The sequence below is a fragment of the Elephas maximus genome, chromosome 2 (genome assembly GCF_024166365.1).
Source record: "Elephas maximus indicus isolate mEleMax1 chromosome 2, mEleMax1 primary haplotype, whole genome shotgun sequence".
NCBI classification, from domain to species: domain Eukaryota; kingdom Metazoa; phylum Chordata; class Mammalia; order Proboscidea; family Elephantidae; genus Elephas; species Elephas maximus.
In genome coordinates this window covers 19,591,813-19,618,457 of record NC_064820.1, presented here as the reverse complement: position 1 = coordinate 19,618,457, position 26,645 = coordinate 19,591,813, and the positions used below count along the sequence as shown (strand labels likewise).

Sequence of the window (26,645 nt, the reverse complement as noted above, 5' to 3'; positions counted from 1 at the left end):
CAGGGGCGAATTAACCAGCAAGCAAGGTAGGCTTGGGTTTACAGTAAGCAAGGTCTGCATGGGCTTAATTGTGTTTACTTATTTATCTGTAGTGCAGAATTTCACACAATTTCAAAAACAGGTCAGCTTTTAGCTCCAGTGTTTCTGCCCTAGTGGGCCTGCTCTCAGATTGTGTCACAGTGGAGAGCCAAATTGAGATTATTGATTATCCTTCCAGTTTAGCTATTGTGCCATAAGCCTAAAAACTTGAAAACAACCCAGCCCAAACAGGACAGTTTCTCCTGCTTCTCACAGCTTTTCAAATAAGAACTTTGAATTGCTTTCTTTTTAAGTTTTTGGTACCTTAAACCCAACCAAACCTATTGCCGTCAAGTCGATTAGGACTCATAGTGAGCCTACAGGACAGAGTAGAACTGCCCATGGAGTTTCCAAGGATCACCTCATGGATTTGAACTGCCAGTGTTTTAGTTAGCAGCCACAGCACTTAAGCACTATGCCACCGTAGACATCATTTACTTACTGTGAGGGAACCAAGACCTGAAGAGGTTAAAGTGAGTCACTCAAGATCGCAGATCTGGTAGCGTTAGCCCTGACATCCTGGTCCTCAAGTCCAGGGGTCTTTTCACTCTTCTGCTAGAGTTGGTGAAGAGGAGAGACTTCTGCAGTTTTGAATTGAGGTCTTCTTGAAACTACTTCAACCATCACAGACAAAGAGAATAAATAGAGTGCTATGGGGAAATTATAGCCTTTGATTAACTACACCTTGTTTTGCCTTTTTTTTTTTTTTTTTTACAATATTCATCAGACTTGTTTATTTACAATAAAATGCAGCAGTCTTCGTGGGCTTAAATGTAGCGGACATCACCTGTGCATTAAGCATTATGCTTCATGTCTTTAAGATGTGCTTCCCCTCACTTGGGCGTTTGCTGCCCTCTGGCTTCGGGTCTACTCTTGTTACTCTTCACCATGCAGATGAAGTAGGTGAAGGGTCTCTTTTTCATTCACAGATATGTCCTGAAGTGTTGGCTGATGGTTTCTGCTTGATTTTGTTGTTAGGTGCTGTTTAGTTGGTTCCAACTCATAGTGACCCTGTGTAAGATAGAATGAAACACTGCCTGGTCCTGCGCCATCCTCACAATTGTTGTTATGCTCGAGCCCACTGTTGCAGCCACTGATCAATCCACCTTGTTGAAGGTCTTCCCCTTTTTTGCTAATGGTCTACTTTACCGAGCTAGCTGGGCCTCCTGGAAGCCTGATCTGGTCTGCAGTTTGTAGTGTTGTTTAGAATGTCATAAAGCGTTCACCTGCAGCTGGAATAGATTGATCTGCCTCTGAAAGAGATGTTCTTGCTTCAGGCAGGTGAAGAGCTCGAGGAATATCAGCGTCGTACTCAGGAGAATCTCCCCCGTCATCACTTGTCCTCCTCTTCCTTTTATTTCATATACTTAGGGTAATTTTCATGAAAATTGCAGATATACTGGTGCCTTACGTTCCTGTCACTGTCCAGCTTGAAATTCTTCTGCAAGATGCTCTTCCGGACCCCCTTGCTGAAGGAGGCATTGCCTGCAGGGAAGATGCACCTCTTGCCATCCTGGATGAGGGGGCAGCTCTGGCCAGAGCCCGGGGTGGTGGCAAGGGCAGCAGGGGACCCTTTGCAGCTGTCCTCCATGCTGAAGCTGTTCATCTCCCTGCCCTAGGCTGGCCCGCTAGGGGAAGGTCCCTGGTAGGCCACTCCACAGCTGCCCTCCTAGTGAGGCAGGTCACTGAGGCCCCTACACTAGAGGGTCCTAGAGTTGGTTTCCAGATGAGGTGCTGCCCTGCCCGAGGGGCCTGGCATCCTTCAATGGGCACCACGTTTCATGAGTTGGAAAGATTCAGTGTAATAAAAATAAGGCGGTTGAGAGGTTATAGGGACACTGCCTGACCTTCATTTTAGTAAAATAGGAACAAATTGGGTCTTGGCATTTAGACAGTGAGGTTAACAAAATCATCATCTACTCATGATTGAGGAGGTTGACCTTATTTCCCAATTCGTTTGATTATGTAGAAAATCAAGCTGTTTTCTGCTCTCCTAGAAAATTAGCATGAGATTTGTGTTCAAATGTCTACTACGCTCCATGTATGGAATTTGATGGGGGTGTTAATTAAATTAGCAATAAGTGGTTTGAACGGCTTCCACACAAAACCATTTTAGACCTAGACCTTTCAGGTCTAGGACGTGAAAAATGTGAAATTTTATCTAATTATTCCCCTTGGATAAACATGAATAAAACTTACCTAGAAATGGTAGTGTGTTTACTACTAGAGCAGTCATGGATGGATAGATAGAGTGAATATTGAAAAGTGGAGGTAGAGACTGTGAAAAGTAGCATGAGCAACATCACGAGGAAGAAAATATCTCTGTGCATTTGTTTGGATAAAATCATGTGCTGGAATGAGGAAAAAAAGGCATGTGCTTCATAATTTTTCCAAAATATGCATTTACAAGTATTGACAAACCATTCTTTCAGTCGCTGTACTATTTTATATACATAGGAATGTTTAGTTTCTTGCTCTAAAACAACAATTTCTTTCTAAAAGAACTTGCTAACTTCTGAACTTAAGTAGACAACTACAAAACTAATATTTTAGTTGTTGGTATGATTTAAAGCCTAGGTAGGAGACTGAGATTTTGGTTACAAATTCCATCCAGCTGTCTTGGTGAAGAGTGGACCTTCTAACATTCTCTAGGCATGATGGAAAAATCCAAAAAAGCGTGCTTACCCCCTACACAGGTCTCTTATGAGCCTTCCCCCATTAAATTCATGTCTTTGTCTTTAAACATTACTTCAGTTGGCCTATAGATAACTTAGGAACTTTCGGTACATTTCAAAACCAAACCCACTGCTGTGGAGTTGATTCTGACTCATAGCAACTCTATAGGACAGAACAGAACTGCCCCATAGAGTTTCCAAGGCTGTAAATCTTTACGGAAGCAGACTGACACATCTTTCTCACGTGGAGCACTGGTGGGTTCGAATTACCAACCTTTTGGTTAGCAGCCGAGTGCTTTAACCAGTAAGCAATCAGGCCTCCAATAAATGGATCAATTCCCTCTTGGAGATCAGGGGATGGAGTTTAAGGGTAGAAGTCGAGAAAGGGACTTAGTTTGGGCCCTGAGTGGGATAGCCAGCCATAGATAGTCCTGTACTTGGCAGTCTGGTGGCAAAAAAAAGGCGCCTAGCACCAGGGCACAAAGGAGGACAATGAAAACATGGAAAAGAGGCCTAATCTGGAAGTCTGAGGATATAGAAACAACAATAACAACATAGAATTTACCTCACAATTTTTCTAGCTCAACCAAATGTTTTCAATGTAAGCAAATGATTTGTTTAGTATGTTCTAATTGATAGGACCTTTGAGATTTAAAAAAAACTTTTTGTTTCAGAATAATTTTGTATTTACAGGAAATTTGCAAATATTTACCCCACAACCATCTTCCCCTGTGGGTTACGTCTTACGTTACTGTGGTATACTTGTCACAACTAAGAAACCGTTTGTGCATTGATGTTAACTATACTCCACACAGATTTCACTAGTTTTCCCCTAATATCTTTTTCTGTTCCAAGATCCCACTGAGGATACCATCTTACATGCAGACATCGTGTCTCCTTAGCCCTCTTTAGTCCGTGAAAGTTTCTCAGACTTCCGTTGCTTTTGATGACCTCGACAGCTTTGAGGAGTAGCGCTCAGTTGTCTTGTCAAAGGTCCCTTAATTTAGGTTTGCGTGATGTTTTTCTCATGGTTAGACTGTGATTAAGGAGCCCTCGCGGTGCAGTAGTTAAGCGCTTGGCTGCTAACCAAAAGGTGGGCAGTTTGAATCCGCCAGCCACTCTTTGGAAACCCTATGGGGCAGTTCTACTCTGTCCTGTAGGGTCGCTGTGGGTTGGAATCGACTCAATAGCAACAGGTTTGTTTTTTTGGTTTGCTGATGCAACAGTTAAGCACTCTACTGCTAACCAAAAGGTTGGCGGTTCAAACCCACGTAGCAGCTCCAAGGGAGAAAGACCTGGTGATCTGTTCCCATAAAGATTACAGCCAAGAAAACCCTATGGGGCAGTTCTCCTCTGTCATATGGGGTTGCTCTGAGCCGGAGTAGAGGGTACCCAAGAACTACAGGCTGGGATTATGGATTTTGGGGAGAAACCACAGAGGGAAAGTGTGCTTCTCTTCACATTGTGTCAAAGGTACATGCAGTCAGCATGATTTATCACTGTTGTTGTTGACCCCGATCTCTTGGCCGAGGTAATGTTTGGTCAGTGATGCTACTGTAAAGCTCCCCTCCGCTCCTGCTTTCCATCCATAATCTCCTCTTTGAAAACAAGTCAGTGAATGTAGCCCACACTAAGGGAGTAAGGGATCTCTGACTTTTAAAACTTAACTTCCTCAGCTGTCATCTATTAATGTGTGACATCTAAGTGAACCCTCATTCCTAACCCTTTCCCAGCTCTAAGGGGAAGACATTGTCTGTCAATTTTTCTGCAAGCCCCGCGAGCGATCTCTTTTTCTCGTTTCTGTCAGCTGTCACTCTGAATTTTGCTGCTTTTCCATTGTGTGCACGTGGTATTTAAAATCGAGATTAACGCTGAAAATTCAGTCAGATGTCCCCATGTTTCTCCTTAATTTAAATGTTTGCCTAATAGCCTAAAAGTTCTGAAAACAGACTGAAAATTATTTTTCCCTTCCCATGCCTGGCATCATGAAGGGATATACTTGCCTTGGCACCAGGAATTTCTCACTTTGCTATTAAATTATGATATAATTTCTCTGGATGAGGAGCTGTGTGAACCACATCTGTGCGTTCCTCCAAGTGCTCGAGAAACAGATGTAATATGTTGTTTTGATTAAGAATCAAAATGCATGCTTTAACTAAAACTTAAAACCCCCATGTCAATCAAGGAGGCTGATGGAGAAACACGAGGTACGATCATGGCATAAAGAGGAGAGATGATTGTTGTTGTTAGGGGCTGTCGAGCCGGTTCTGACTCATAGGGACCCTGTGTACCACAGAACGGAACACTGCTGGGTCCCGTGCCATCCTCACAGTCGTCATTACGCTTGAGCCCATTGTTGCAGCCACTGTGTCAGTCCATCTTGTTGAGGGCCTTCCTCTAGTCCATCTTGTTGAGGGTCTTCCTCTTGTCTGCTGACCCTGTACTTTACCAAGCATGATATCCTTCTCCAGGGACTGGTCCCTCCTGACAACATGTCCAAAGTATGTAAGAGGCAGTTTCCCCTTCCTCGTGTCTAAGGAGCATTCCGGTTGTACTTCTTCCAAGACAGTTTTGTTGGTTCTTTTGGCAGTCCGTGGTATATTCAATATTCCTCACCAGTACCACAATTCAAAGGCATCAGTTCTTCTTCAGTCTTCCTTATTCATTGTCCAGCTTTCTCGTGCATATGATGCATTTGAAAATACCATGGCTTAGGTCAGGCACACCTTAGTCTTCAAGGTGACATCTTAGCTCTTCAACACAGGTTCTTTGCAGCAGATTTTCCCAATGCAAGGTGTCTTTTGATTCTTGACTGCTGCTTCCGTAGGTGTTGATTGTGGATCCAAGTAAAATGAAATCCTTGACAACTTCAGTCTTTTCTCTGTTTATCATCATGTGGCTTATTGGTCCAGTTGTGAGGATTTTTGTTTTCTTTATGTTGAGGTGCAGTCCATACCGAAGGCTGTGGTCTTGGATCTTCATTAGTAAGTGCTTCAAGTCCTTTTCACTTTCAGCAAGCAAGGCTGTGTCATCTGTATAACAGGTTGTTGGTGAGTCTTCCTCCAATCCTGGTGCCCATTCTTCTTCATATAGTCCAGCTTCTTGGATTATTTGCTCAGCATACAGATTGAGTAGGTATGGTGAAAGAATACAACCCTGACGCACACCTTTCCTGACTTTAAACCACTCAGTATCCCCTTGTTCTGTCCGAACAACAGCCTCTTGGTCTATGTACAGGTTCCTTATGAGCACAATTAAGTCTTCTAGAATTCCCATTCTGTGCAAAGTCATCCATAATTTGTTATGATCCACACAGTCGAATGCCTTAGCGTAGTCAATAAAACACAGGTAAACATCCTTCTGGTATTCTCTGCTTTCAGCCGGGATCCATCTGACATCAGCAATGATATCCCTGGTTCCACGTCCTCTTCTGAAACCGGCCTGAATTTCTGGCAGTTGCCTGTCAATGTACTGCTGCAGCTGCTTGTGAATGATCTTCTGCAAAATTTTGCTTGCCTGTGATATTAATGATATTGTTCAATAATTTCCACATTCGGTTGGATCATCTTTCTTGAGAATAAGCATAAATATGGATCTCTTCCAGTCAGTTGGCCAGGAAGCTGTCTTCCATATTCCTTGGCCTAGATGAGTGAGCACCTCCAGCGCTGCATCCGTTTGTTGAAACATCTCAGTTGATATTCCATCAATTCCTGGAGCCTTGTTTTTTGCCAGTGCCTTCAGTGCTCCTTGGATTTATGTTTATTAAACTCATTTCGCAGTGTTTATTTCCCAGTTTCATGGAGAAACAATAATATTTATTTTTTTCCCCATGTATAAAGTACTTTCACATGCATTAGCTCAATACTTCCTTATAAAAATTTGTGATGTGAATTTTATCACTATTCCCATTTTACAGACGGGTCCATTGAGGTTCAAAGAGGTTAAACGATTTATTCTGGATCACTTGGTCAGGAGTAAAGAACCAGGAATTTCTGTTTAAGTCAGTGTGATCTGGTTACACAGGGCAAACACGTGCTGTTAGGGACCTGCCTTGCACTTTCACTTTTCACTGCTGGGCTCTGCTGAACCTGAGGTCAGTAACAAGCAGATCTGTAGACCGCAGCTCTTCTCCAATACACTGCAGTGCAATTAAACCAAATAACCTCTGAAGTCCTGCCCATGTTTTGAAGAGGCTTTGCTATCAGCACATCTAAGCTGGGTCTTTTGAGGAGGACTCACCCAAACCCAAGCATGAGGACTCTGGTGGCTCCTCCCATTCCACACCCACATTCCTTTGTACTGAAACTTGTTGCAGTGGAGTCCAGACTCATAGTGACCAGACAGAACAGAGTAGAACTGCCCCATAGGGGTTTTCAAGGAGCAGCTGGTGGATTCGAACTGCGACCTTTTGGTTAGCAGCCACTTAGCTACTCTTAACCACTGTGCCACCAAGGGCTCCAAACACATTCCTTTAGACCTAGACAAAATTCTCTCAAATACCTGCCTCCCTTTCTTTGACCTGGCTCCCTATTGCAGCTAGTCTCTGTCGTTTAGGCAGGAAAATGCCTTTGTTCCTTAGAACACTGATTGTGACAGTTCTCCTCCACTGGCACATTCTGGTTGAACAGTGTTATTAGATTAGTTGCTTGAGAAATCGACAGAACACTAAAGAAATAGGGCAAGTCCATTTCAGCGGGGGAGAATACCAGCATTGAGTGGCATGGCAAACCAGCTTCCATGAGACTGCAGGGAGGATCAGGCCAGTCAGAGTGGACCAGGGCAGCCCAGGTACTTTGAACCAGTGGGCCAGACATATTAGAGGGATAGTATTAATAGTTCCCAGAAACAGTAGCGGAGGGCAGGTCGAGACTTGTCCCCCCATCAGCCACCCTCTCCCACCTACTCCACTTCCTGACTCCAACACATTCATGGTAGTCTCTTACTCCCCATCTCCCTCTGCCATCTCAGGAGGCAGAAATAAAGACAGAGGGAAGCAGTCAGTTAGAAAAACTCCAGAGTGAAGAACCAGCGATAGGTAAGGAAACTAAGGAACACGGATGGGAGGATGGGGGAGATACAGACATGGGGTGTTCTGCTCTATTTAAGGTCTGATACTATTTGCCTTTATAAATTACAGGGAAAACTGCAAAAAGTGTCAGCAGGATTTTTCCCTTTTAGTTGTACTAGCAAAGGAGACCTTAGTCATCCAAGTGACACCTTTGGTTTTTAAAACTGTAAAGAAATCTTTTGTAGCAGATTTGCCCAATGCAGTAAGTCATTGACTGCTGCTTCCATGGATACTGATTGTTGATCCAAGTGGAATGAAATTGTTGAAACTTCAATTTCATCTCCATTTATCATGATGTTGTTTGTCGGTCCAGTTGTGACGATTTTCATTTTCTTCACATTCAAGTGTAATTCATACTGAAGGCTGTAGTCTTTGACCTTCATCAGTAAATGCTTCCCCAAGTCTTCGTTTTTGGAAAGCAAGGTTGCATCATCTGCATATCACAGGTTGTTAATGAGTGTTCTTTCGATTCTGATGTTGCACTCTTCTTCATATAGTCTGACTTCTTGGATTATTTGTTCAGCACATAGATTAAATAAGTAAGATAAAAGGATGCAATCCTACCATACACTTTTTTCAATTTTAAACCATGCAGTATTCCCATTCTATTGAATGACTACTTCTCAACAACAACAACAAAGGCAGGGGCAATGGGAGCAACAGCAGTGAACTTCCCTGGTTCTCCAGGTTGTACAACATTGTTATAAATTGAATTGTGTCTCCCCCCAAAATATGTGTTGTAAATCCTAGCCTCTATGCCTATGGTTTGGAGCCCTGGTGATGCAGTGTTTAAGTGCTATGGCTGCTAACGAAAAGGTTGGCAGTTCAAATCCACCAGCCGCTCCTTGGAAACCCTATGGGGCAGTTCTACTCTGTCCTCTAGGGTTGCTATGGGTTGGAATGCCTATGGTTATAATCCCATTTGAGAATAGGTTGTCTTTGTTATGTTAATGAGAGGATTAGTGTAGGGTGTGTCTTAAATCAGTCTCTTCTGAGTTATAAAAGAGATTAAACAAAGCAAGCCAGAGGAGCAGAGATGGGGGAAGATTGATGCCAAGCCACATGGAGATCTCCAAGGAACCAGAAAACAAACTGAAGAGACAAGGACCTTCCCCCAGAGCAGAGAGAGAGAGAAAAAGCCTTCCCTTAGAGCTGGCACCCTGAACTTGGACTTCTAGCCTCCTATACTGTGAGAAAATAAATTCCTGTTTGTTAAAGCCATCTACTTGTATTTCTGTTATAGCAGCACTAGATAACTAAGACAAGCATGTCGTGGTCTGTTGAAATGCTGACATTCAGAGTTTGTAGGCAATTTGAGTCTTTAGCCCAAAACCAGGCTGTACTGTAGTACCTTATGAAATATCTTGTTGTTTGGTTGCCTCTGGAGCCATCCTCTTGTCTGCTGGGCTTTTGAAATCTGTCTTTGACTGTGGTTATTTTAACAAGGAAGGTGAACTTCAGTGCAGGAGATGATGACATACATAGGTCCTGGGTTGAGCAGATCACCATATAAGTTCTTGGATACCTGTTGCTTCTTGTTTTAGAAATGGCTTCTTTCAGTAAAATATAATACAATTTGATAATTTTTATTTTTTAACCAGTGTTAACTCCTTGTTGATAAGTATTTTGGTTTTGGAAATAGTGATGTCAACTCAAGTGAGGTGTTTAGTCATTTTGGCCTGAGGTGATGCTATGTGACTAAGAATCTGCTGTTTTCTGCTTAAAAATGATCACAAGTCTGACTTCTAAATTTTTGGCAATAAGGCACGGGGAAACTATGGTTGGCTCTGTTTTACCCTCTACGGTCTTTCTATTAACGTGACTATCCAGGAAAATGAGAAAGGGTCTCGGAATCAAGCACCAGCTTGGTTGTTAAAGGCCTCAAGGGGCCCTTGTGCTGTGAGATAATGGCCATCAAGCACTGTGAGTACTGGGCAGTACTTTTCACAGTACAGACGTCTGGAGGCAATGCTGCTCTTTTTGCCCAAGGCCAGACTATATTGTTCTCAAGTCTTCCTTGGCTCTTGAGGTTCATTTCACATATTCAAGGTGAACAGAGAGTAGATTTTACTGGTTTTTGAAAATGTCAATTTTCTTCAAAATATTACTGTGAACGTGAGGCATAGGCAAGGCTGTCCCAAGCTGTTTAGCTTCTAATGGATGTTTCACATTTTTTGTTGGATGACTTTCCAAGGACTTCCTTGTTTGACTTTGCCAGTAGAGCTTGGCCAAGGCATTTGCAGTTCATCAGTCTCCGGATTGCCTCCAGATCCTTGTGGACACCCTGGGCTGTTTAGGAAAGGGCCACATTTTTGTTTTTATTTTACCCAGTGCCTGAGACTTTGGGAGTGTTATCTAATAATCAATGGATGTTTGTGCTACTCAATTCCTCTTGCTTTTAGATTTAGGACCAGAAAGTAAGCTAGAGAAGGACAAGGATCCCTCCCTCCTCCCCCCAAGTACACACACACACACACACACACACACACCACACACACACACACCCCCACACCCACACATGCACACTGGTATATCTCTAGCTCTAGAATAGTGTCTGGCACTAGAAGGCACTCAATAAATGTGCTCTGAATAATATACTTGCCATCTGCTGTGTTCTAGATCTGCCCTTAGATAAGGCTGAGTGCTTTATAGAGCACCAGTAAAACAGACTCTTAACATAGCCTGTCGAGAGAGCCGAGAGAACTCGGGGAGGGAGATTTTAGATGTTTCTTCCTCTGTTGGGTTGGCAACTAGACAATTCCTCCAACTTTCGAGAATGAATCAAGAGCCCTACAGCTTTGACTTTGTCCCCACTCCTCCCCGTTTCCCCCCTTCCATGGCTTTAGTTCACCATTGTTGTTGTAGCTGTACTCATGTTGGCCTGGAATCATGGAGACCCCTTGTACAACAGAAGGAGACATTGCTTGGCCCTGTGCCATCTTCTCAGTTGTTGATATGCTTGAGTCTGTTGTTGTGGCCACTGGGTATTTTGAGTGCCTCCCAACCTAGGGGGCTTATCTTCCAGCACTGTATCAGACAGTATTCTGTTGTGATCCCTAGGGTTTTCGTTGGCTAATTTTCAGATAGATCACCAGGGTTTTCTTCCTAGTCTCTCTTAGTCTGGAAGCTCCGCCAAAGCTTGTCCACTATGAGTGACCCTGCTGGTATTTGAAATATAGGTGGTATAACTTCTAGCTCACGGTAACATGTAAGCTACCACAATATGACAATCTGACAGACAGGTGGTGGAGTTCACCATTACTTTAAACCCACTGCCAATGAGTCGATCCTGACTTACAGCCACCCTGCAGGACAGAGTAGAACTGCCCCATAGGGTTTCCAAGTCTGTAATCTTTATGGAAGCAGACTGCCACATCTTTCTCCCATTTACCATTATTTTAGAAAAACAATAATAACAATTATGAATAGGTACACATCCTTTTAGAACAGTGCCTGGCATATAAAAATAATAAGCACTACATAAACTTTGGAGCCCTGGTAGTGCAGTGGTTAAGCATTATGGCTGCTAACCAAAAAGTCAGCAGTTCAAATCCACCAGCTGCTCCTTTGACACTCTATGGGGCAGTTCCACTCTGTCCTATAGGGTCACTTTGAGCTGGAATTGACTCGACGGCAATGGGTTGGGTTTTTTTTTTTTTTGGTTTATATAAATGTTAGTCATTATTATGATATTAATGCTGTCTCCACATTTTCCTATTTTGTTAAAGTTTTTAAAAATCAAGGATGGGTAAATTTTAAATTTGATTAAATTTGATCAAATTCCTTTTCAGCATTAATGAAGAACAGCATAAGATTTTTCTCTTTTTATTTATCAGCTGGAGAATTACATTGATAGAGTTGAATGACCCTTGAACAACCCTATTGAACAACCCTTGGCCCGAACCCCACTGTGCTGGACAATTCTGCATGTCCATATTTGGTTTAAGAGTTTTGGATTGGTGATATAACTGAAATTAATCTGTGTGGGGTTTTGTTTGTTTTTGGTATGTGTGGTACCTATTTTTAGGTTTAGTGTGGATGGTATGCTGGTTTCATGGACTTGAAAGCTTTCCTTCCTTTCTGTGTATTGTAAACAACACTGGTGTTAAATCTGTTCCTTTAAGTCTGGTAGAATTCACGTGTGTGAAATTGATGGTCTGGTGCATTTTGAGTGGGGGTTATTTTAAAATGTATTGTGGTTTCATTTGTGGTGGTTGATAATGTGGAAAATCATTCCTTCATCCTGGTTTTTACATTTATTATTTTTGAGCCAAGTGGCTTTTAGGATTTTTCTTTTTTTTTTAATCCTCTATGTCTGGTTATTTCTGTAGTCACCCTTCTGTATTTTCTTCTTTAATTTGGTTCGTTTAGGGCTTAGCTCATTTGTTGGCCTTGGGTTTCTTACCTTGGATGTGTGTGTGATTCCTAAATAAATGACTTATTGCTTCTTTTTTATTACTGTAAGTGTTCAAGGGTGTGGATTTTCCTTTGAGCACGTCACGTGTATTCCGATTGTTGTTGTTGTTAGCTGCCATCAGATTGGCTCCTGCTCATGGCGGCCTTATGTACAACAACGAAACCTTGCCACACCCTGCGCCATCCTCATCGACTTTGGTGCGTCTGAGCGTATGGTAGCCGCCATGTTAATCCATCTTGGGGGAGGATGAGAACGTTTGCTTTTCTCTATTTTCTGCAAATTTTGATTTCATTTTTGACACAAAGTTTACTTTGGAGAATTGAATTTTTTTTTTTTATGTGGTTGGGCCGTTTGGTTTTCTAGGTTTGTATATTTCTACTTTTATTGCGTTGTGATCAGAATCTATTATCTACCTCATTTCTACTTTTGTAATTTTTTGAGGTTTTAGTTTTGGCCTAATCAGTGGTCAGAACATTCCGTGGAGATTTAAAAAAGGTGCTTTCTCTGTTTTCAGGGTAGGGAATTCTATTTACATATCAGCTCAAAGTTCTTTATGATTTTGTTATTGCTTGTTCTCTTGAACTTTTTCAGCAGAAAGAGGTAAATTGCGATACTTCTGAATTTCCTATTTCATATAAATTTTGCCATATCGAAACCTGATTTCATATAGATTTTGCTACATAAATGTTGGCGCAGATTCCACCCTCTTCAGTTAAAAAGTAGCTTTGCCTTTCTGGAAGCTCTTGGCTTTGAATTAAATATGTTTGGTATTGCGATCACGATTCCTCATTTTTCTTTGATATTTTCCTGGCATGCCTTTGCCCTGCTTTTATTTTTAACTTCTCTGATTTACTTCGTTTTAAGTGTCTCTTATGTACAGCATACCGTTTGTTGTTGGTTCCCCCCGTTGGAAGCCAGTCTGCGGGTATTTTTTTTTTTTAATATAAATGCAAATATATTTATTTCTATAAAAGAAGCATTTAGTCTGAATCATGTAACCTTATTTTGTTATTCTTTGTCTGCATGTGTTCATTGGTCTCCATTTGTATGTTTTTTTCCCTCTTATTTTGGAAAGGTTGTATGTCAGAACTCTTTCAGTGATAACCTTAATAACTAGCTTTATAGTCATTTTAGTTTTCATTATTTACTTAGTATCTATTTATGCCTCTTAAGACCAGAGAAGAAATTAGTGTAATTCCACGTATTTTTACCTTCCAGTCCTTCTTCTTACACCTAATACGCGTTGATTATACTGGTTTTTTTTGAGCTGTTCTTCTGTTCGTCTTTATATCTTTAATATGCTTACATTCCCTCCCCACCCCCTTTCCATCATCAGATTTCGACTTCATGTTTTCACTCTGGCTGTAACAGATAAGTCCATCAGTGGACTTCCTAACCTCTCTGCTTCTATGCCTGTTTTGTTTGTTATCCAACCTGTATATCGTCTCAGTATATACCATATCTATTTTATTCAATAACCATGATTTTCAGAATGTTTTTAGTATTTTCTCAGGATACATGGAGTCAACTTGGCCATTAAAAAAAAAAAAAGTTGCTGTCAAGTCGATTTGACTCATAACAACCTTATAGGATGGAGTATAACTGTCTCATAGGATTTCTGAGGCTGTAATCTTTACAGAAACAGATTGCCACACATTTCTCCAGTGGAGCAGCTGGTGGGTTCGAACCGCTGGCCTTTTGATTAGCAACCGAGTGCTTAACCCATTGCGCCACCGGGGCTCCTTTTAACTTGGCTATGCGACCCTATCTACAGGACAGAGTAGAACTGCCCCTTAGGGTTTCCAAGGAGTGGCTGGTGGATTCAAACTGGCGACCGTTTGGTTAGCAGCTGAGCTCTTAACCACTTTGCCACCAGGGCTCCATTTGGCCATTACCAGCTACTTAATAATTACCTTTCACCTATCCTAAGACTTTTTCATCTTTTCAGTAGTGTTTCCCCTTTGGGATACATGATCTCACTTCTTAGGAGAGTCTCTTCTTTATAATGTTTTCCTTTGAGCCTTTTTTCTTAAACTCCTGATCCAAAACCTGTAGGTGAGATTTATAAGAGACATGGAAACCCTGGTGACGTAGTGGTTAATGCTAGGATTGCTAACCAAAGGGTCGGCAGTTCAGATCCAACAGGCGCTCCTTGGAAACTCTATGGGGCAGTTCTACTCTGTCCTATACGGTTGCTATGAGTCGGAATTGACTCAACAGCACTGGGTTCTGGTTTATGAAGTACCTCTCATGTTTTATTTGTTAATTTATGTTTCAGTAATATACTTGATTTTATATACCAGCTTTCCAACTTGTGATCAGTGTCTGGTCCACCAACTCCTACATCTCTTTCAGACACATGTGCACTCATTCTCTACACTGCATGGTGTAATTCGTTATCTAATTAGTAAATGACCCAGCAGAGGTTGCTTTTGAATTTCATCGTGTTTATTTCTGATCACCGCAACATTTAACAGAATCATTCTGAATTCCTAGAGTTTCCTGGCTTGGGAACAGACATAGAGCCATCAGGTTCACATTCTACTCCATCATGCAGACACTGATGAAAATACTAAAATGTATTGGGCCAGGAGCTGACCTCTGATTTCACCCAAAGCTAGTAAACAGTCTTCAAAAAACTAAGTTTGTTATATTTATAAAATCAGAGTATGCTTAGTGCAGAGAACTTGGAAAACTGTGTCTCCCCATGCCAGCCTCAGCATTTATCGTTGTGAGTTTTTAAATTTTGTCGTCAGTCTCAAAGCAAAAGTGGCCTTTTGTTGCTTTAATTTTGTTTCTTTTTATCATCTATGGAGTTGAGTAGTTTGAGATGTTTATCAGCCATTTGTATTTATTTTTTGAGTTGTCTGAAGAGGTCCTTTGTACTGTTGGCGTATTGTTGGTGTTCGATTTTGACTCATGGTGACCCCAGGTGACAGAGCAGAATTGTCCCCATAGGGTTTTCTAGACTGTAACCTTTATGGGAGCAGATCACCAGGTCTTTCTCCTGCAAAGCTGCCGGTGGGTTTGAACTGCCAACCTTTTGGTTAAGCAGCTGGGTGCTTAATCGTTGCACCACCAGGGCTCCTATTGGCATATTAAAGGCTTATTTCCTTTGAGGCCACTTTAAATATTTCAGGATTTTTCATGTTTTTGCAAATGGGGGGATGTGTGTGTGAAAATTTTTGACATGAAGAACTTTTAATTTCTATGTCATCAAATCTGTTGATCTTCACTTTGTGGCTTCTTTCATTTCTCTCACATTTAATATCTTATACTTAATTCCCGCTGGGGAGAAAACTAAGTAATTTTCTAGATGCTCATCTTGTTCTTTTTTTTTTAATGATTTATCTTTGAGCATTTAACTCTGTGGTCTATTTGGAATTTATTTTAGCATTCTTATGTGAAATGAATCTTTTGCAGTGCTACTTGTAACTCCTTTCCCATTGATTTACAATGTCTTATTTAACATATATTAAATTTTTATATGTCCTAGGATCTATTTCGGGGTTATCTGTTTATTCCGTTTATTCACTTTTTACCAATACTAATTTTTTTATAACTTTATAATGTTATATTTATTACTTTTCTTTTTTTTAAAATTTTCCTTGCCATTTAAAGCTAACAATAACTTATGAAGTTTCAAAAAAAAAAAAAACCACTGGAAACTTGTATCACATAAAAGCTATAGAATAATTTATTCAGAATGGGAATTTAACAATCTGGTATTTTCATGTAAGAACTTTGTATTTATTCACATTTCTGCCATATTTTTCAGTAATTAAAATTGGAATGTTCTTTGATAGCACACTCTGTCCATTTTTTTTTTCGTGACTTGATTATAGTTTGCTTTTTGTGAAAGCTTGTTCAACCAGGTTTTCTGTAATTGCCTTGCCTGATGAACGCACTGTCATCTGTCTCTCTGTTAATCCCGTTGACTGGTGCCCCTGGCGCGGGGATGGTAGTGGTAGGCAGGCAAGTACTGATCCACCCGCACGTTTTTGTTCCCACCAGTTGAGTTTATGCTTTATCATGACTTGATTTTCTTTGTTCTCAAACTTGCTTATGCTAGTTAGACTTTTTTTTTTATCACGATCTTTAATTATATATTATGAAAACTAAATTGAAACGTCAGAAAAAATGTAATAAAATTGAATCCATTAAAAAGCTGTTGTTGATCTTGCAACTCTAAAAGATTAAGGAATAAAAAATCATAAAAGTCTGGAAGGATTTTGCACTCAGGTTGCTTTGCGAGTGTTTTAAGACTCATTACTTTTATAAGAAACGAAAATTAGGAATAGGAAATGAATACGTTTTGTGTAAGAAAGATAGCAAATCAGTGTTGGCTGTACCTTAAAAGATTAGCAAAAGAAAGTACCTTTCCATGTTTTAATTAAACAAAATCTTTCCCCTGATTGCATCAGATAGGAGGGCTACTGGTGTGTTTATTTTGCCGTCACGTTATTAGGAACATAAAGATTCATGAGTGTTAGAGTTTCAACCTTCGTGTTTTATCAATATAAAATGACGCCATTAATCTCATGTATTGCTTTTTGCCTTCAAATTTACACTTTATTAAAATTGGCCTGGTTTTATTTCCGCTCATCTTTACTAGCAATCGTGGCTGAGCTCTTTGTTTTAGGCCTTTCGCTTGTAACAAGACCGTAGTACTTTGTGTTTTACCTCTGCCTGAGACATTTATTTGTAGTTAAGAGAGTTTAAATCATTGGTAATTTTTGTTTTGTCATTTTGTTTTTGTGTGTCTGTTTACCATTTGTCTCGATATGGACTGTGTTTTGTTAGCTTTCGTTTTCCTGGCGATTTGGAGAATACATGTTTTGATTTTACATCGTTTACTTTGAATTTTTGTCGAAAATGTATTTTTGAATAGTTCTGCAGCTTACCAGTCAAGGGTAAAACGGTATCATTTGTCTCTCCTGTATATTTGCTGAAGAATTTAGCGTAGTTTTATCTCTTCCATTTTTTTCATTATCACTTTGCCTTGGAAAAGTATTTGTTAATTTAACTTGGGTATTCGTATACCTGACTAGTACTAAGTTATTATCTCACTTTATGTATCTATTAAGAGTTGTTTCTAATGCTTCATTTCAGTGTGGTCGTTTATAACAGCTATCTAGGCCTAAACGTGTATTTTCTTGGTGTCAGTGTCCCCCAGTTGTTTGTTTATGGTGTTTTCATGACTGAAATAAATTTTGTTTATCTCACAGTGTATCTTCAAGTAATGTGTTTCGGAAGAGCAAATTGGAGACATATTTTTTGATCCTCCTTACCTGCAAATTTATTTTTCTTGTTTTTCCTTCTGAATAGCAGCTTCACAACTTGGCTTGGTACAAAATATTCAACTAAAATATTTTTCTCCAAAACTCTGTAGGTGGTACACCATAGTCTTTTGATCTTGGAGTTATAGAGGAAAAGTATGAGGCCATCCTCATGGCCTTCCTCTTCTTTGGTGAGTCAGTTACCTAGTGCTGTGTTACAACTTCAAAACTCAGTGGCTTACGACAATCTAAGTCTTCGAGTTGTCTCTGTGGTCTTATGGTCTCAGGTAGACTCACTCCTGCCTCTGTGGTCAGCTGTGGGGTGGGTAGATGGCTCTGCTCTTGGCTGGGATCTCTCACATCTGGGGCACTGGCAGGCTGACTGGTCTTCGATGGTTGAGGCAAGGACATCTGGGCTCTCCTTCATGCTGTCTCTTTCATCCTTCAGCAGGTCACCTTAGCTTGTTCACATGACAGTGTTCCAAGAAAGGCTTGGAATTGGTATACAGCTAATTCTGACACATTCTCTTGGCAAATGCAAGTCATATTACCAGACCAGACTCAAAGGGTGGGGAAAATACATTCACTTTTCCGTGATGTTGGGTGCTGTCAAATCAGTTACAACTCATAATGACCCTATGTGACAGAGTGGAACTGCCCTATAGGGTTTTCTTGGCTGTAATCTTTATGGAAACAGATCACCAGGTCTTTCTCCTATGGAGTGGCTGGGTAGCTTCAAACTGCCAACCTTTCGTTCAGTAGCCAGGTGCTTAACTATTGTGCTACCAGGGCTCATTCTCTCAGTGGTTGTGGTTGTTGTTGTTAGGTGCCCTCGAGTCAGTTCCTACTCGTAATGACCCTATGTATAACAGAATGGAACACTTCTGGGTCCTGCGCCACCCTCACAGTGGTTGCTATATTTGAGCCCACTGTGTCAGTCCATCTCATAGAGGGTCTTCCTCTTTTTTGCTGACCCTCTACTTTACCAAGCATGATGACCATCCTGAGGGCCTGGTCCTTTCTGATAACATGTCCAGAGTATGTGAGATGAAGTCTTGCCATCCTTGCTTTCAAGGAGCACTCTGGCAGTACTTCTTCCAAGACAGACTTGTTCATTCTTCTGGCAGCCCATGGTATGTTCAATATTCTTTGCCAACATCATAATTCAAAGACATCAGTTCTTCTTTGGTCTTCCTTATTCATTGTCCAGGTTTTGCATGCAGAAGAGGTAACTGAAAATACCATGGCTTGGGTCAGGTGCGCCTTAGTCCTCAAAGTGACATTTTTGCCTTTTAGCACTTTAAAGAGGTCTTTTGCAGCAGATTTGCCCAGTGCAATAAGTTGTTTGATTTCTTGACTGCTGCTTTCATGGGCATTGACTGTGGACCCAAGTAAAATGAAATCCTTGACCACTTTAGTATTTCTCTGTTTATCACGATGTAGCTTATTGGTTCAGTTGTGAGGATTTTTCTTTTCTTATGTTGAGGGGCAATTCACACCGAAGGCTGTGCTCTTTGATCTTCGTTAGTAAGTGCTTCATGTTCTCATCCTTTTCAGCAAGCAAGGTTGTGTCATCTGCATATTGCAGGTTCTTAAAAAGTCTTTCTCCAATCCTGATGCCACATTCTTCTTCATTAGGCCAGCTTCTTAGATTATTTACTCAGCATACAGATTGAATAAATATGGTGAGAGGATAGAACCTTGATGCACACCTTTCCTGACTTTAAACCACGCAATGTCCCTTTGTTCTGTTCGAACAACTGCCTCTTGGTCTATGTACAGTTTCCACATGAGCACAATTAAGTGCTCTGGAATTTCCGTTCTTCACAGCGCTATCCATAATTTGTTATGATCTGCACAGTCCAGTGCCTTGGCATAGTCAGTCAAACCCAGGTCAACATCTTTCTGGTATTCTCTGCTTTCAGCCAGGATACATCTGACATTGATACCCCTGGTTCCACGTTCTCTTCTGAATCCGCCCTGACTTTCTGGCAGTTCTCTGTGGATGTGCTGCTGCAGCCATTTTTGAATGATCTTCAGCAAAGTCTGCCATTGATTAGGACATATCATTGCAAAGGGCACAGATACAGCGAGGAGTGGATAGTTAAGGCCATTTTTTCAATCAGAGTAGGCAACTTTGCTTTTTAAAGGTTCTTTCTTCATTCTTTTGTTTCAATAATTTTTCTAGGATGTATTTACTATGCATTTTCGTTAATTTTACTCTTTATTTTTTAAGTACGGAAAGCCTTCTTCCCTATTTCAGTATTACATCTATTCCTATAATCCTTATAAATTCCAGTTGTTTATTCCTATGTGAATTTCGATTTGCCTATATTTGATTATTTCCTTGGAAATAGTTATCTCTGTCTGTCTCATGGCTGGTTGTGTTCTCTCTGTTCCTACTGATTTTTCATCTGAGGATTTTTTTCTCCTTGCTCTTTTCTGTTTTTGTTATAAGCCATGGCTTCTTTCATATTTCTGAGGCGCCAAGAAATCTTCTAAAATGTTTTTTGGGTTTCACTAATAAACCATCTGCAGACGTCTGTTCTCCTACTCTTGGTCTTCAGGATAACTCCTGCACTATCTCGTTCTCTGACACTTGAGATAAAAATCCTCCGTATCCAAGTACAGCCCCTTGTTTGCATGCTACTCACACTCTTCCCCTACCCCAGTATGTTGCTTGTAAAGTGCTCGCAAATGTCCTCTTTGATGAGAACAGGCAGGAGCCTGTTGTTGTTAGCTGCTGTCAAGTTGGTTCCCAACTCGTGGCGACCCATGCACAATGGAACGAAACATTGCTCAGTCCTGTGCCATCCCCGTAGTCAGTTGCAGATGGACTGTTGTGATCCATAAGGTTTTCGCTGGCACATTTTTGGAAGTAGATCACCAGGCCTCCTTTCCTACTCTGTGTTAGTCTGGAAACTCCGCTGAAACCTGTTGAGCATCACAGCAACCAACGCCTCCACTGACAGATGCGTAGTGAGTGACTGCTTATGAGGTGCTCTGGCTGGGAATCAAACTTGAGTCTCCACCATGGAAGGCAAGAATTCTACGAGGGAAGCACCAGTGTCTCCCTAGGAGAGGGACCTAGAACTCTTCTTTTAAAACTAGATTTCCATGTGCAAATTTTCCATCATTGGCCCAGCAAGAAACCCGTGAAACCAGTAACTGTGAGAAGGCTCTGAGGGCCATGTCAAGGAGGAAGGCGCCGAAGGCAGATGTGAGTTGAAGCTCATAGAGCAGAAGAGATGAACCCGAAATAGATGCTAAATTGGGCTGGTGGGACGCACATGGTTGGGCTTGTGGGCTGATGAGACCCAGATGGCCACTCATCTCATGGCGTCACTTCTCAGCACCACAACCTTGAGTGGGTAATCAGAACTGAAATTTAAAGCTATATGATTATTTCCTCTCATTATCTTTGCTTTTGATCCATTTAAACTTCTTGAAAATACCTCATTTTGCACTTGGTTCTGAACTGGGAGTAAACTTGCTTTGCAGGCAGGAGTGGGAGCTGCATGGGCCTTTCTCCCAGTGCGGTCCGCCCGCAGGCTTCCGCCTCACTTGGGCAGCCTGCTGGACCGGCCGCAGTTGGTAGATGCTTTGAGCTCTTGCTGAGGGGTTCTGGATCAGGGATCAAAAGGTCTTCTGCAGCCATTCTCCAGACTTCACATGTGGGCCACAGTGTGGCTTCTTCTCTGCTTTTTCTTTTCTTGTCTTTTATGTAGTTGAAGTTTCCCAGAGCATCTGTGACTTAATTATTGTGTTTTCCTTCCAAAAGGTACACATCACCACTGTCTAATATCTCATATCTGAAGCTGGCAAAAGTTAGAACTGGGTAGGTATTTAGAAAAAGATAGGTATTGCAATCCCTAGGCACAAAGTAAAATGGTCTTTCTATTTAAGCTCTCTGTTTTAGTTATCTAGGGCTGAAATATCAGAAGTGGATGGCTTTAACAAACAGAAATTTATTTTCTCACAGTTTAGGAGGCTAGACGTCCAAATTCAGGGCGCTGGCTCTAGGGCAAGGCTTTCTCTCTCCATCTGCTCTGGAGGTAGGGGCTTATCTCTTCAGTTTGTTTCCTGGTTTCTTGGAGATCTCCATGTGACTTGGCACCTATCTCTGCTTCTCTTGTTTGCTCATTTAATCTCTTTTACGTCTCAAAAGAGATTAACTCAAAACACACCCTATACTAATCATGCCTCGTTAACAGAACAAAGACAACCCATTGCCAAATGGGATTATAACCATTTGGATTATGGACTAGGATTTATAGCACGTATTTTTGAGGGGACACAATTCAGTCCATAACACTCTCCTTTGTGAAATGGCCATGTTCCCAGAACATTTGAATTGGAAGGGATTTGCAGGGTCATCAAGTTCAAGCTCATCTTTGTACTGAGCCCTGGAATGGTCGAGTGGGTGATGGAAACACAGAATTCGTGATTAGGTCCCCTCAACCCCCGTCCTTGTTTCTCTAGTTCCTCACCCTGTGGTGTTGATAACCTTATATTTCGATGTAGATTGTATTAGTTCTTCTCTTTCTACTCTCAGGGTCCACATTTTTTTTCTTCTCCTCATCCCAGTACAATTGCACATTTATGTATTTATTAAATGCCAAAATTGCAAATATTCCCTGAATCAAACCTGGTTGTCTAGCAAATTATTAATCATAATCAAACTGCGATGTACTACTTTTTCACTTCCATCGCTCCATAGAAGGTAATTCTAATGGGATTATGCTGCTGCTGACTGAGCCAAACTGCATGACTATGCTGCTGCTTCCATGATGATTGTTCTCTTTCTTCCTAAAAATTAATTGGGAGTTACATCCTTCAGGATTTGAATTTTGAATTTTTTTTTTTTTTTAAATCACGATTGACTGTTGCAGTCCTTGCCTTGATATTACCTGTGGATTCATGTAATTTATCCCTCCTTTCTTTCTCCTCTGTCAGGCACCTTCTGTCAAAATGCATATTCAAAGTACCACGGGGCTTTACAATGTATATTTCAAGCCATACATAAATATTCAAAATTATTCATCTCTTTAAAATGAAGGAGCCATCAGATCCTATCTGCCTGGTAAATTAGCATGAGGCGTCAGGCATATTGATTAGAATAAATGGTATCAGATAGAAAAGAATTAGGAAGTTAACAAATTTCAGTGAGAATGGGAAATATGGTGCCTAGAAGGAGCCCTGTTGGCTCAGCAGTTCAGTGCTGGGCTACTAACGAAAAGGTTGGTGGTTTGAACCCACCCAGCAGCTCTGAGGGAGAAAGACCTCGTGATCTGCTTCCATAAAGATTCCAGCCTACAAAACTGTATGGCGCAGTTCTATTCGGTCACATGTAGGGTTGCTATGAGTTGAAGTAGACTCGACGGCACCCAACAACAACAACACAGTAAAAACTGTATAAACATTTGGGGTCAGGCTGTCAGTTTAGGGTTTCATCTCTGGCAGTGATACTAAGGTTGAATTGTGGGTGATGATAGTTGCCTTCTACCCCAGTAATTACAAGTTAAAACCATATCTTGAGCATTCCTCACTTCCTTTAATAATGCGTCCTAGATTGTTTTCATCTATGGAATTGCTATTGCTGTTTGCCCCTTCATGTGTGCCCTTTTCATGCATATGATCATTAGAAGAATTTTCATCAGGGTTAAAGATGTGTTATTGTCTAAAAAACAACTTGTCCTGTCTATGTGATAGCACCGACTGTATAAAAGTCTGGACTAGAATCCCTACAGAAGTCTGCAATAACAACAACAAAACTATAAGCATAACATCAAATGTCATCAGCACAACGTTTTGTAGAGCAATGTCCTAGTTTGTGAGCGTGTTTAGCACAGTAGAAGTATCAAGTTCGAGTAGCGTGCACACTTGGTCCTTCACAGGACTATGATCCTCATTGCCTAGTAACGTAGAGCTGATGAAAATACGAGCACGTCCTTCATCATTGAACATGTGAGCTGGGTGCTTTTTCATAGATGTCTCCAGCTAACGTCATACTCAACAGCAAAAGACTGAGAGCTTCCCCCCTAAGATCAGGAACAAAACAAGAGCACCTGCTTTTACCACGGCTGTTCAACATTGTACAGGAAGTTCTAGCCAGAGCAATTAGGCAAGAAAAAAAAAAAAAAGGCATTCAAATGAGAAAGGAAGAAGTAAAAGTATTTCTATTCACAATGACATGATCCTATGTATAGAAAATTCTAAAGAATACACTAGAAAGCTACTAAAGCTAATAAATTAATTCAGCAAAGTGGCAGAATACAAGATCGACATGCGGAACTCGGTTGTGTTTCTGTATTCCAGCAGTGAATGCTCTGAAAAGAAATTTAAGAAAACACAATAGTATCTAACAGAATAAAATACCTAGGAATAAATTCAACCAAGGAGGTGTACACTAAAAGGTACAAATGTTGCTGAAAGAAATTAAAAAAAAGAACTAAATAAATGAAAAGACATTTCATGTTCATGGATTGGGAGACTTAATATTGTTACGATGTCAGCACTACCCAAAGCAATCTAGAGATTCAAGAGAATCCCTATCAAATCCCAATAGCCTTTTAATCCGTTTTGGACTTCGGAGCATACATTTGACTGTATACTCGTCTTTTCTTTTTGATTTCTTTTTTCGTACTTGTCACCTTGATCGGCTTTTTCCGCTCTGGTAATATATCCTCAGTGCCATGTAAAGGTAAAAGTAAATTGGGGCAGGCACCATAAAATGACCTCAGATGAGAGAATTATATAAGTCATTGGAATGTCTGTACTGAGATATCCGAAAACAAACTGAGAAACGGTATAACGGATCTCTTTTTTCAGTGGTTTACTGTACGGTTAACTTAACTCTGCAGTTAACTCTGTGGTCAACTGCATGGTCAACCCTGTTGTCAACTGTACAGTCATACAGTCAACTCTATGATCAACTCTACAGTTAATGCTACAGTTAACTTTTATAAAGATTTTTTTCTGTAATTGCTGACACTGAATGTAGAAATAAAGTGTTGCTGAGACAGCAAGTTGTTTGAAAGATCATTTACTTAATCAAGTCCTAATGGGAATGTAAAACAACTCTCAAGTAAATATTTTAAATATTTATATGTTTATATTAAGTAAAATTAAATTTGGCATAGCTGTATTGACATAAAACACATCATTTAATTTTTTTTTTTTTATTGTTAACTGTGACTAAAAAAAGCCCTGGTGGTGCGGTGGTTAGGAGCTACGGCTGCTAACCAGAAGGTCAGCAGTTTGAGTCCACCAGCTGCTCCTTGGAAACCCTATGGGATCTCTTCTGTCCTGTAGGGTTGCTATGAGTCGTAATCTACTCAATGGCAATGGGTTTTTTTTTTTTTCCCCCACTCTAATATATTGGTTTAGAAAAAAGTGAAGGGAACAAACTATATGCCAGAAAAAGCTTTCCTGAGCATTGCCAAGAAAATAAAACCAAGAAACACTGATAATAGCGTGAAGATGGTAGAAAACACTCCCAGCCATTCTACAACTTTTGTTGTTATTGTTGTTGTCAAATTGGCTGCGACTCACGGCACCGTTACGTGTAATAGAACAAAGCATTGCCGGGTCCTGTGCCGCCTGCACCATCGTTGCTGTAGTTGGGTCCCTTGTTGCAGCTGTTGTGCCAGTTTTTCTCTTTAAGGGTTTTCCTCGTGTTTGCCGGGTTCTACTTCACCAACCGTGGTGTCCTTTTCTAGCAACTGATCTTTCCTGATGACGTGTCCAAAGGAGCAAGCCAAAGTGTTGCCATTCTCGCTTCTAAGGAGCATTCTGGTTGTGTTTCTTCTAAGACTGATTCGTTTGCTCTTCTGGCAGTCCACTGTGTAGTCAGTATTCTTCACCAGAACCACAGTTTGAATGCATCAGTTCTTCTTATGTCTTCCTGTTCACTGTCCAACCTGGGCATACATATGAGGTGATTTCCATAAACCTTATATACCTGTAAATGTCTTCGGATGGTCCAATTTATACTGTTAAATTTTTAAGACACCTGGCTCTTCAAAAATGAAAAAAAGTATTGTGACGAAGGTATACATAAGAATACCGGGACATGCCAATTGCATGTCAGATCTCGGTTGCCCCATAACAAGACTGAATGATAGCACTCTAGTGGGAAGCTTGTCTTCTAATCAACCTTGCTGATTAAGAGTTAATGAGACTTCTTTGTGTTGAAAAATAAACGTCGAAAGGGGACTGATGATACAGAAAGACAATTTGAAAGTAAGAAAACTAGACACAAAAGGGCAGAATAAGTAAACATCTAAGATTTAAATATCCGTCTGGAATTGAAGTTTTATGAATTACTGGCATGAACAGATGGCCAAGTAAGTTCGCTTTTTTTTCTAAATTTTTGAAATTTAGAAAATTTTTGAATGTATGATCATTTTTCTTATGGAATTCAAATTACATATTTGAAGTGGTGTTTTCACACATACACACACATTTGGCATATGAATGTTGAACTCTAAAATTCATTCCAAGGAGGTACTCCTTGGTACATTCTACCTCCAGTGGCTTTCCCCACACCACCTTCTCTAGGAAAGATCATTTCCTCAGCCCATACCAGCTTAGAAGTGCATAGGTAGTCACCAGCATTAATTTCTATTTCTCTGGCACCTGTCCTGCTTGCTCTTGGATGGTGCAAACAGTTAATGTGTTCAGATGCTAACCAAAAAGTTGGAAGATTGAGTCCACCTAGAAAGGCGCCTTGGAAGAAAGTCCTCATGGTTTACTTCCAAAACCTCAGCCACTGAAAACCCCATAGAGTACAGTTCTACTCCGACACACATGGGGTTGCCATGAATTAGTATCCACTTGATAGCAACTGGTGGTGGTTGTCCCTACTTCCTGTAGTGGGACCCTGGAGAGCTTCAAACCTGTTCCTGTCCATTTCTGGTTATCCCCAGAGTTCATCTCACTGGGCTTGTGTGTCCCTTGGTGGTGGTTAGTAGCTGTCGAGCAATCTGCAAAGCTGTGCGAAGGCACCTGGCCACAGCCTCTGTGCCTGCACGTGAACTGCCTGCAGACAAGTACTGTCCCACTGGGTTCCTTTCCCCCAAGAAGTGGGAGTGCTGCTGAGACACTCCCTGTGGCCTAGGGTGTAC

The 26,645-nt window shown here is 40.9% G+C and overlaps 1 protein-coding gene and 1 pseudogene across 1 annotated transcript in view; one reads left to right on the top strand and one right to left on the bottom strand.

Annotated features, from left to right (window-relative positions):
• The window catches only part of MARCHF11 (membrane associated ring-CH-type finger 11), a 139,345-nt gene that overhangs the window by 36,445 nt on the left and 76,255 nt on the right, over positions 1-26,645 (top strand). The window lies entirely within an intron of this gene.
• LOC126070720 (histone deacetylase complex subunit SAP30L-like) lies at positions 912-1,684 on the bottom strand (annotated as a pseudogene).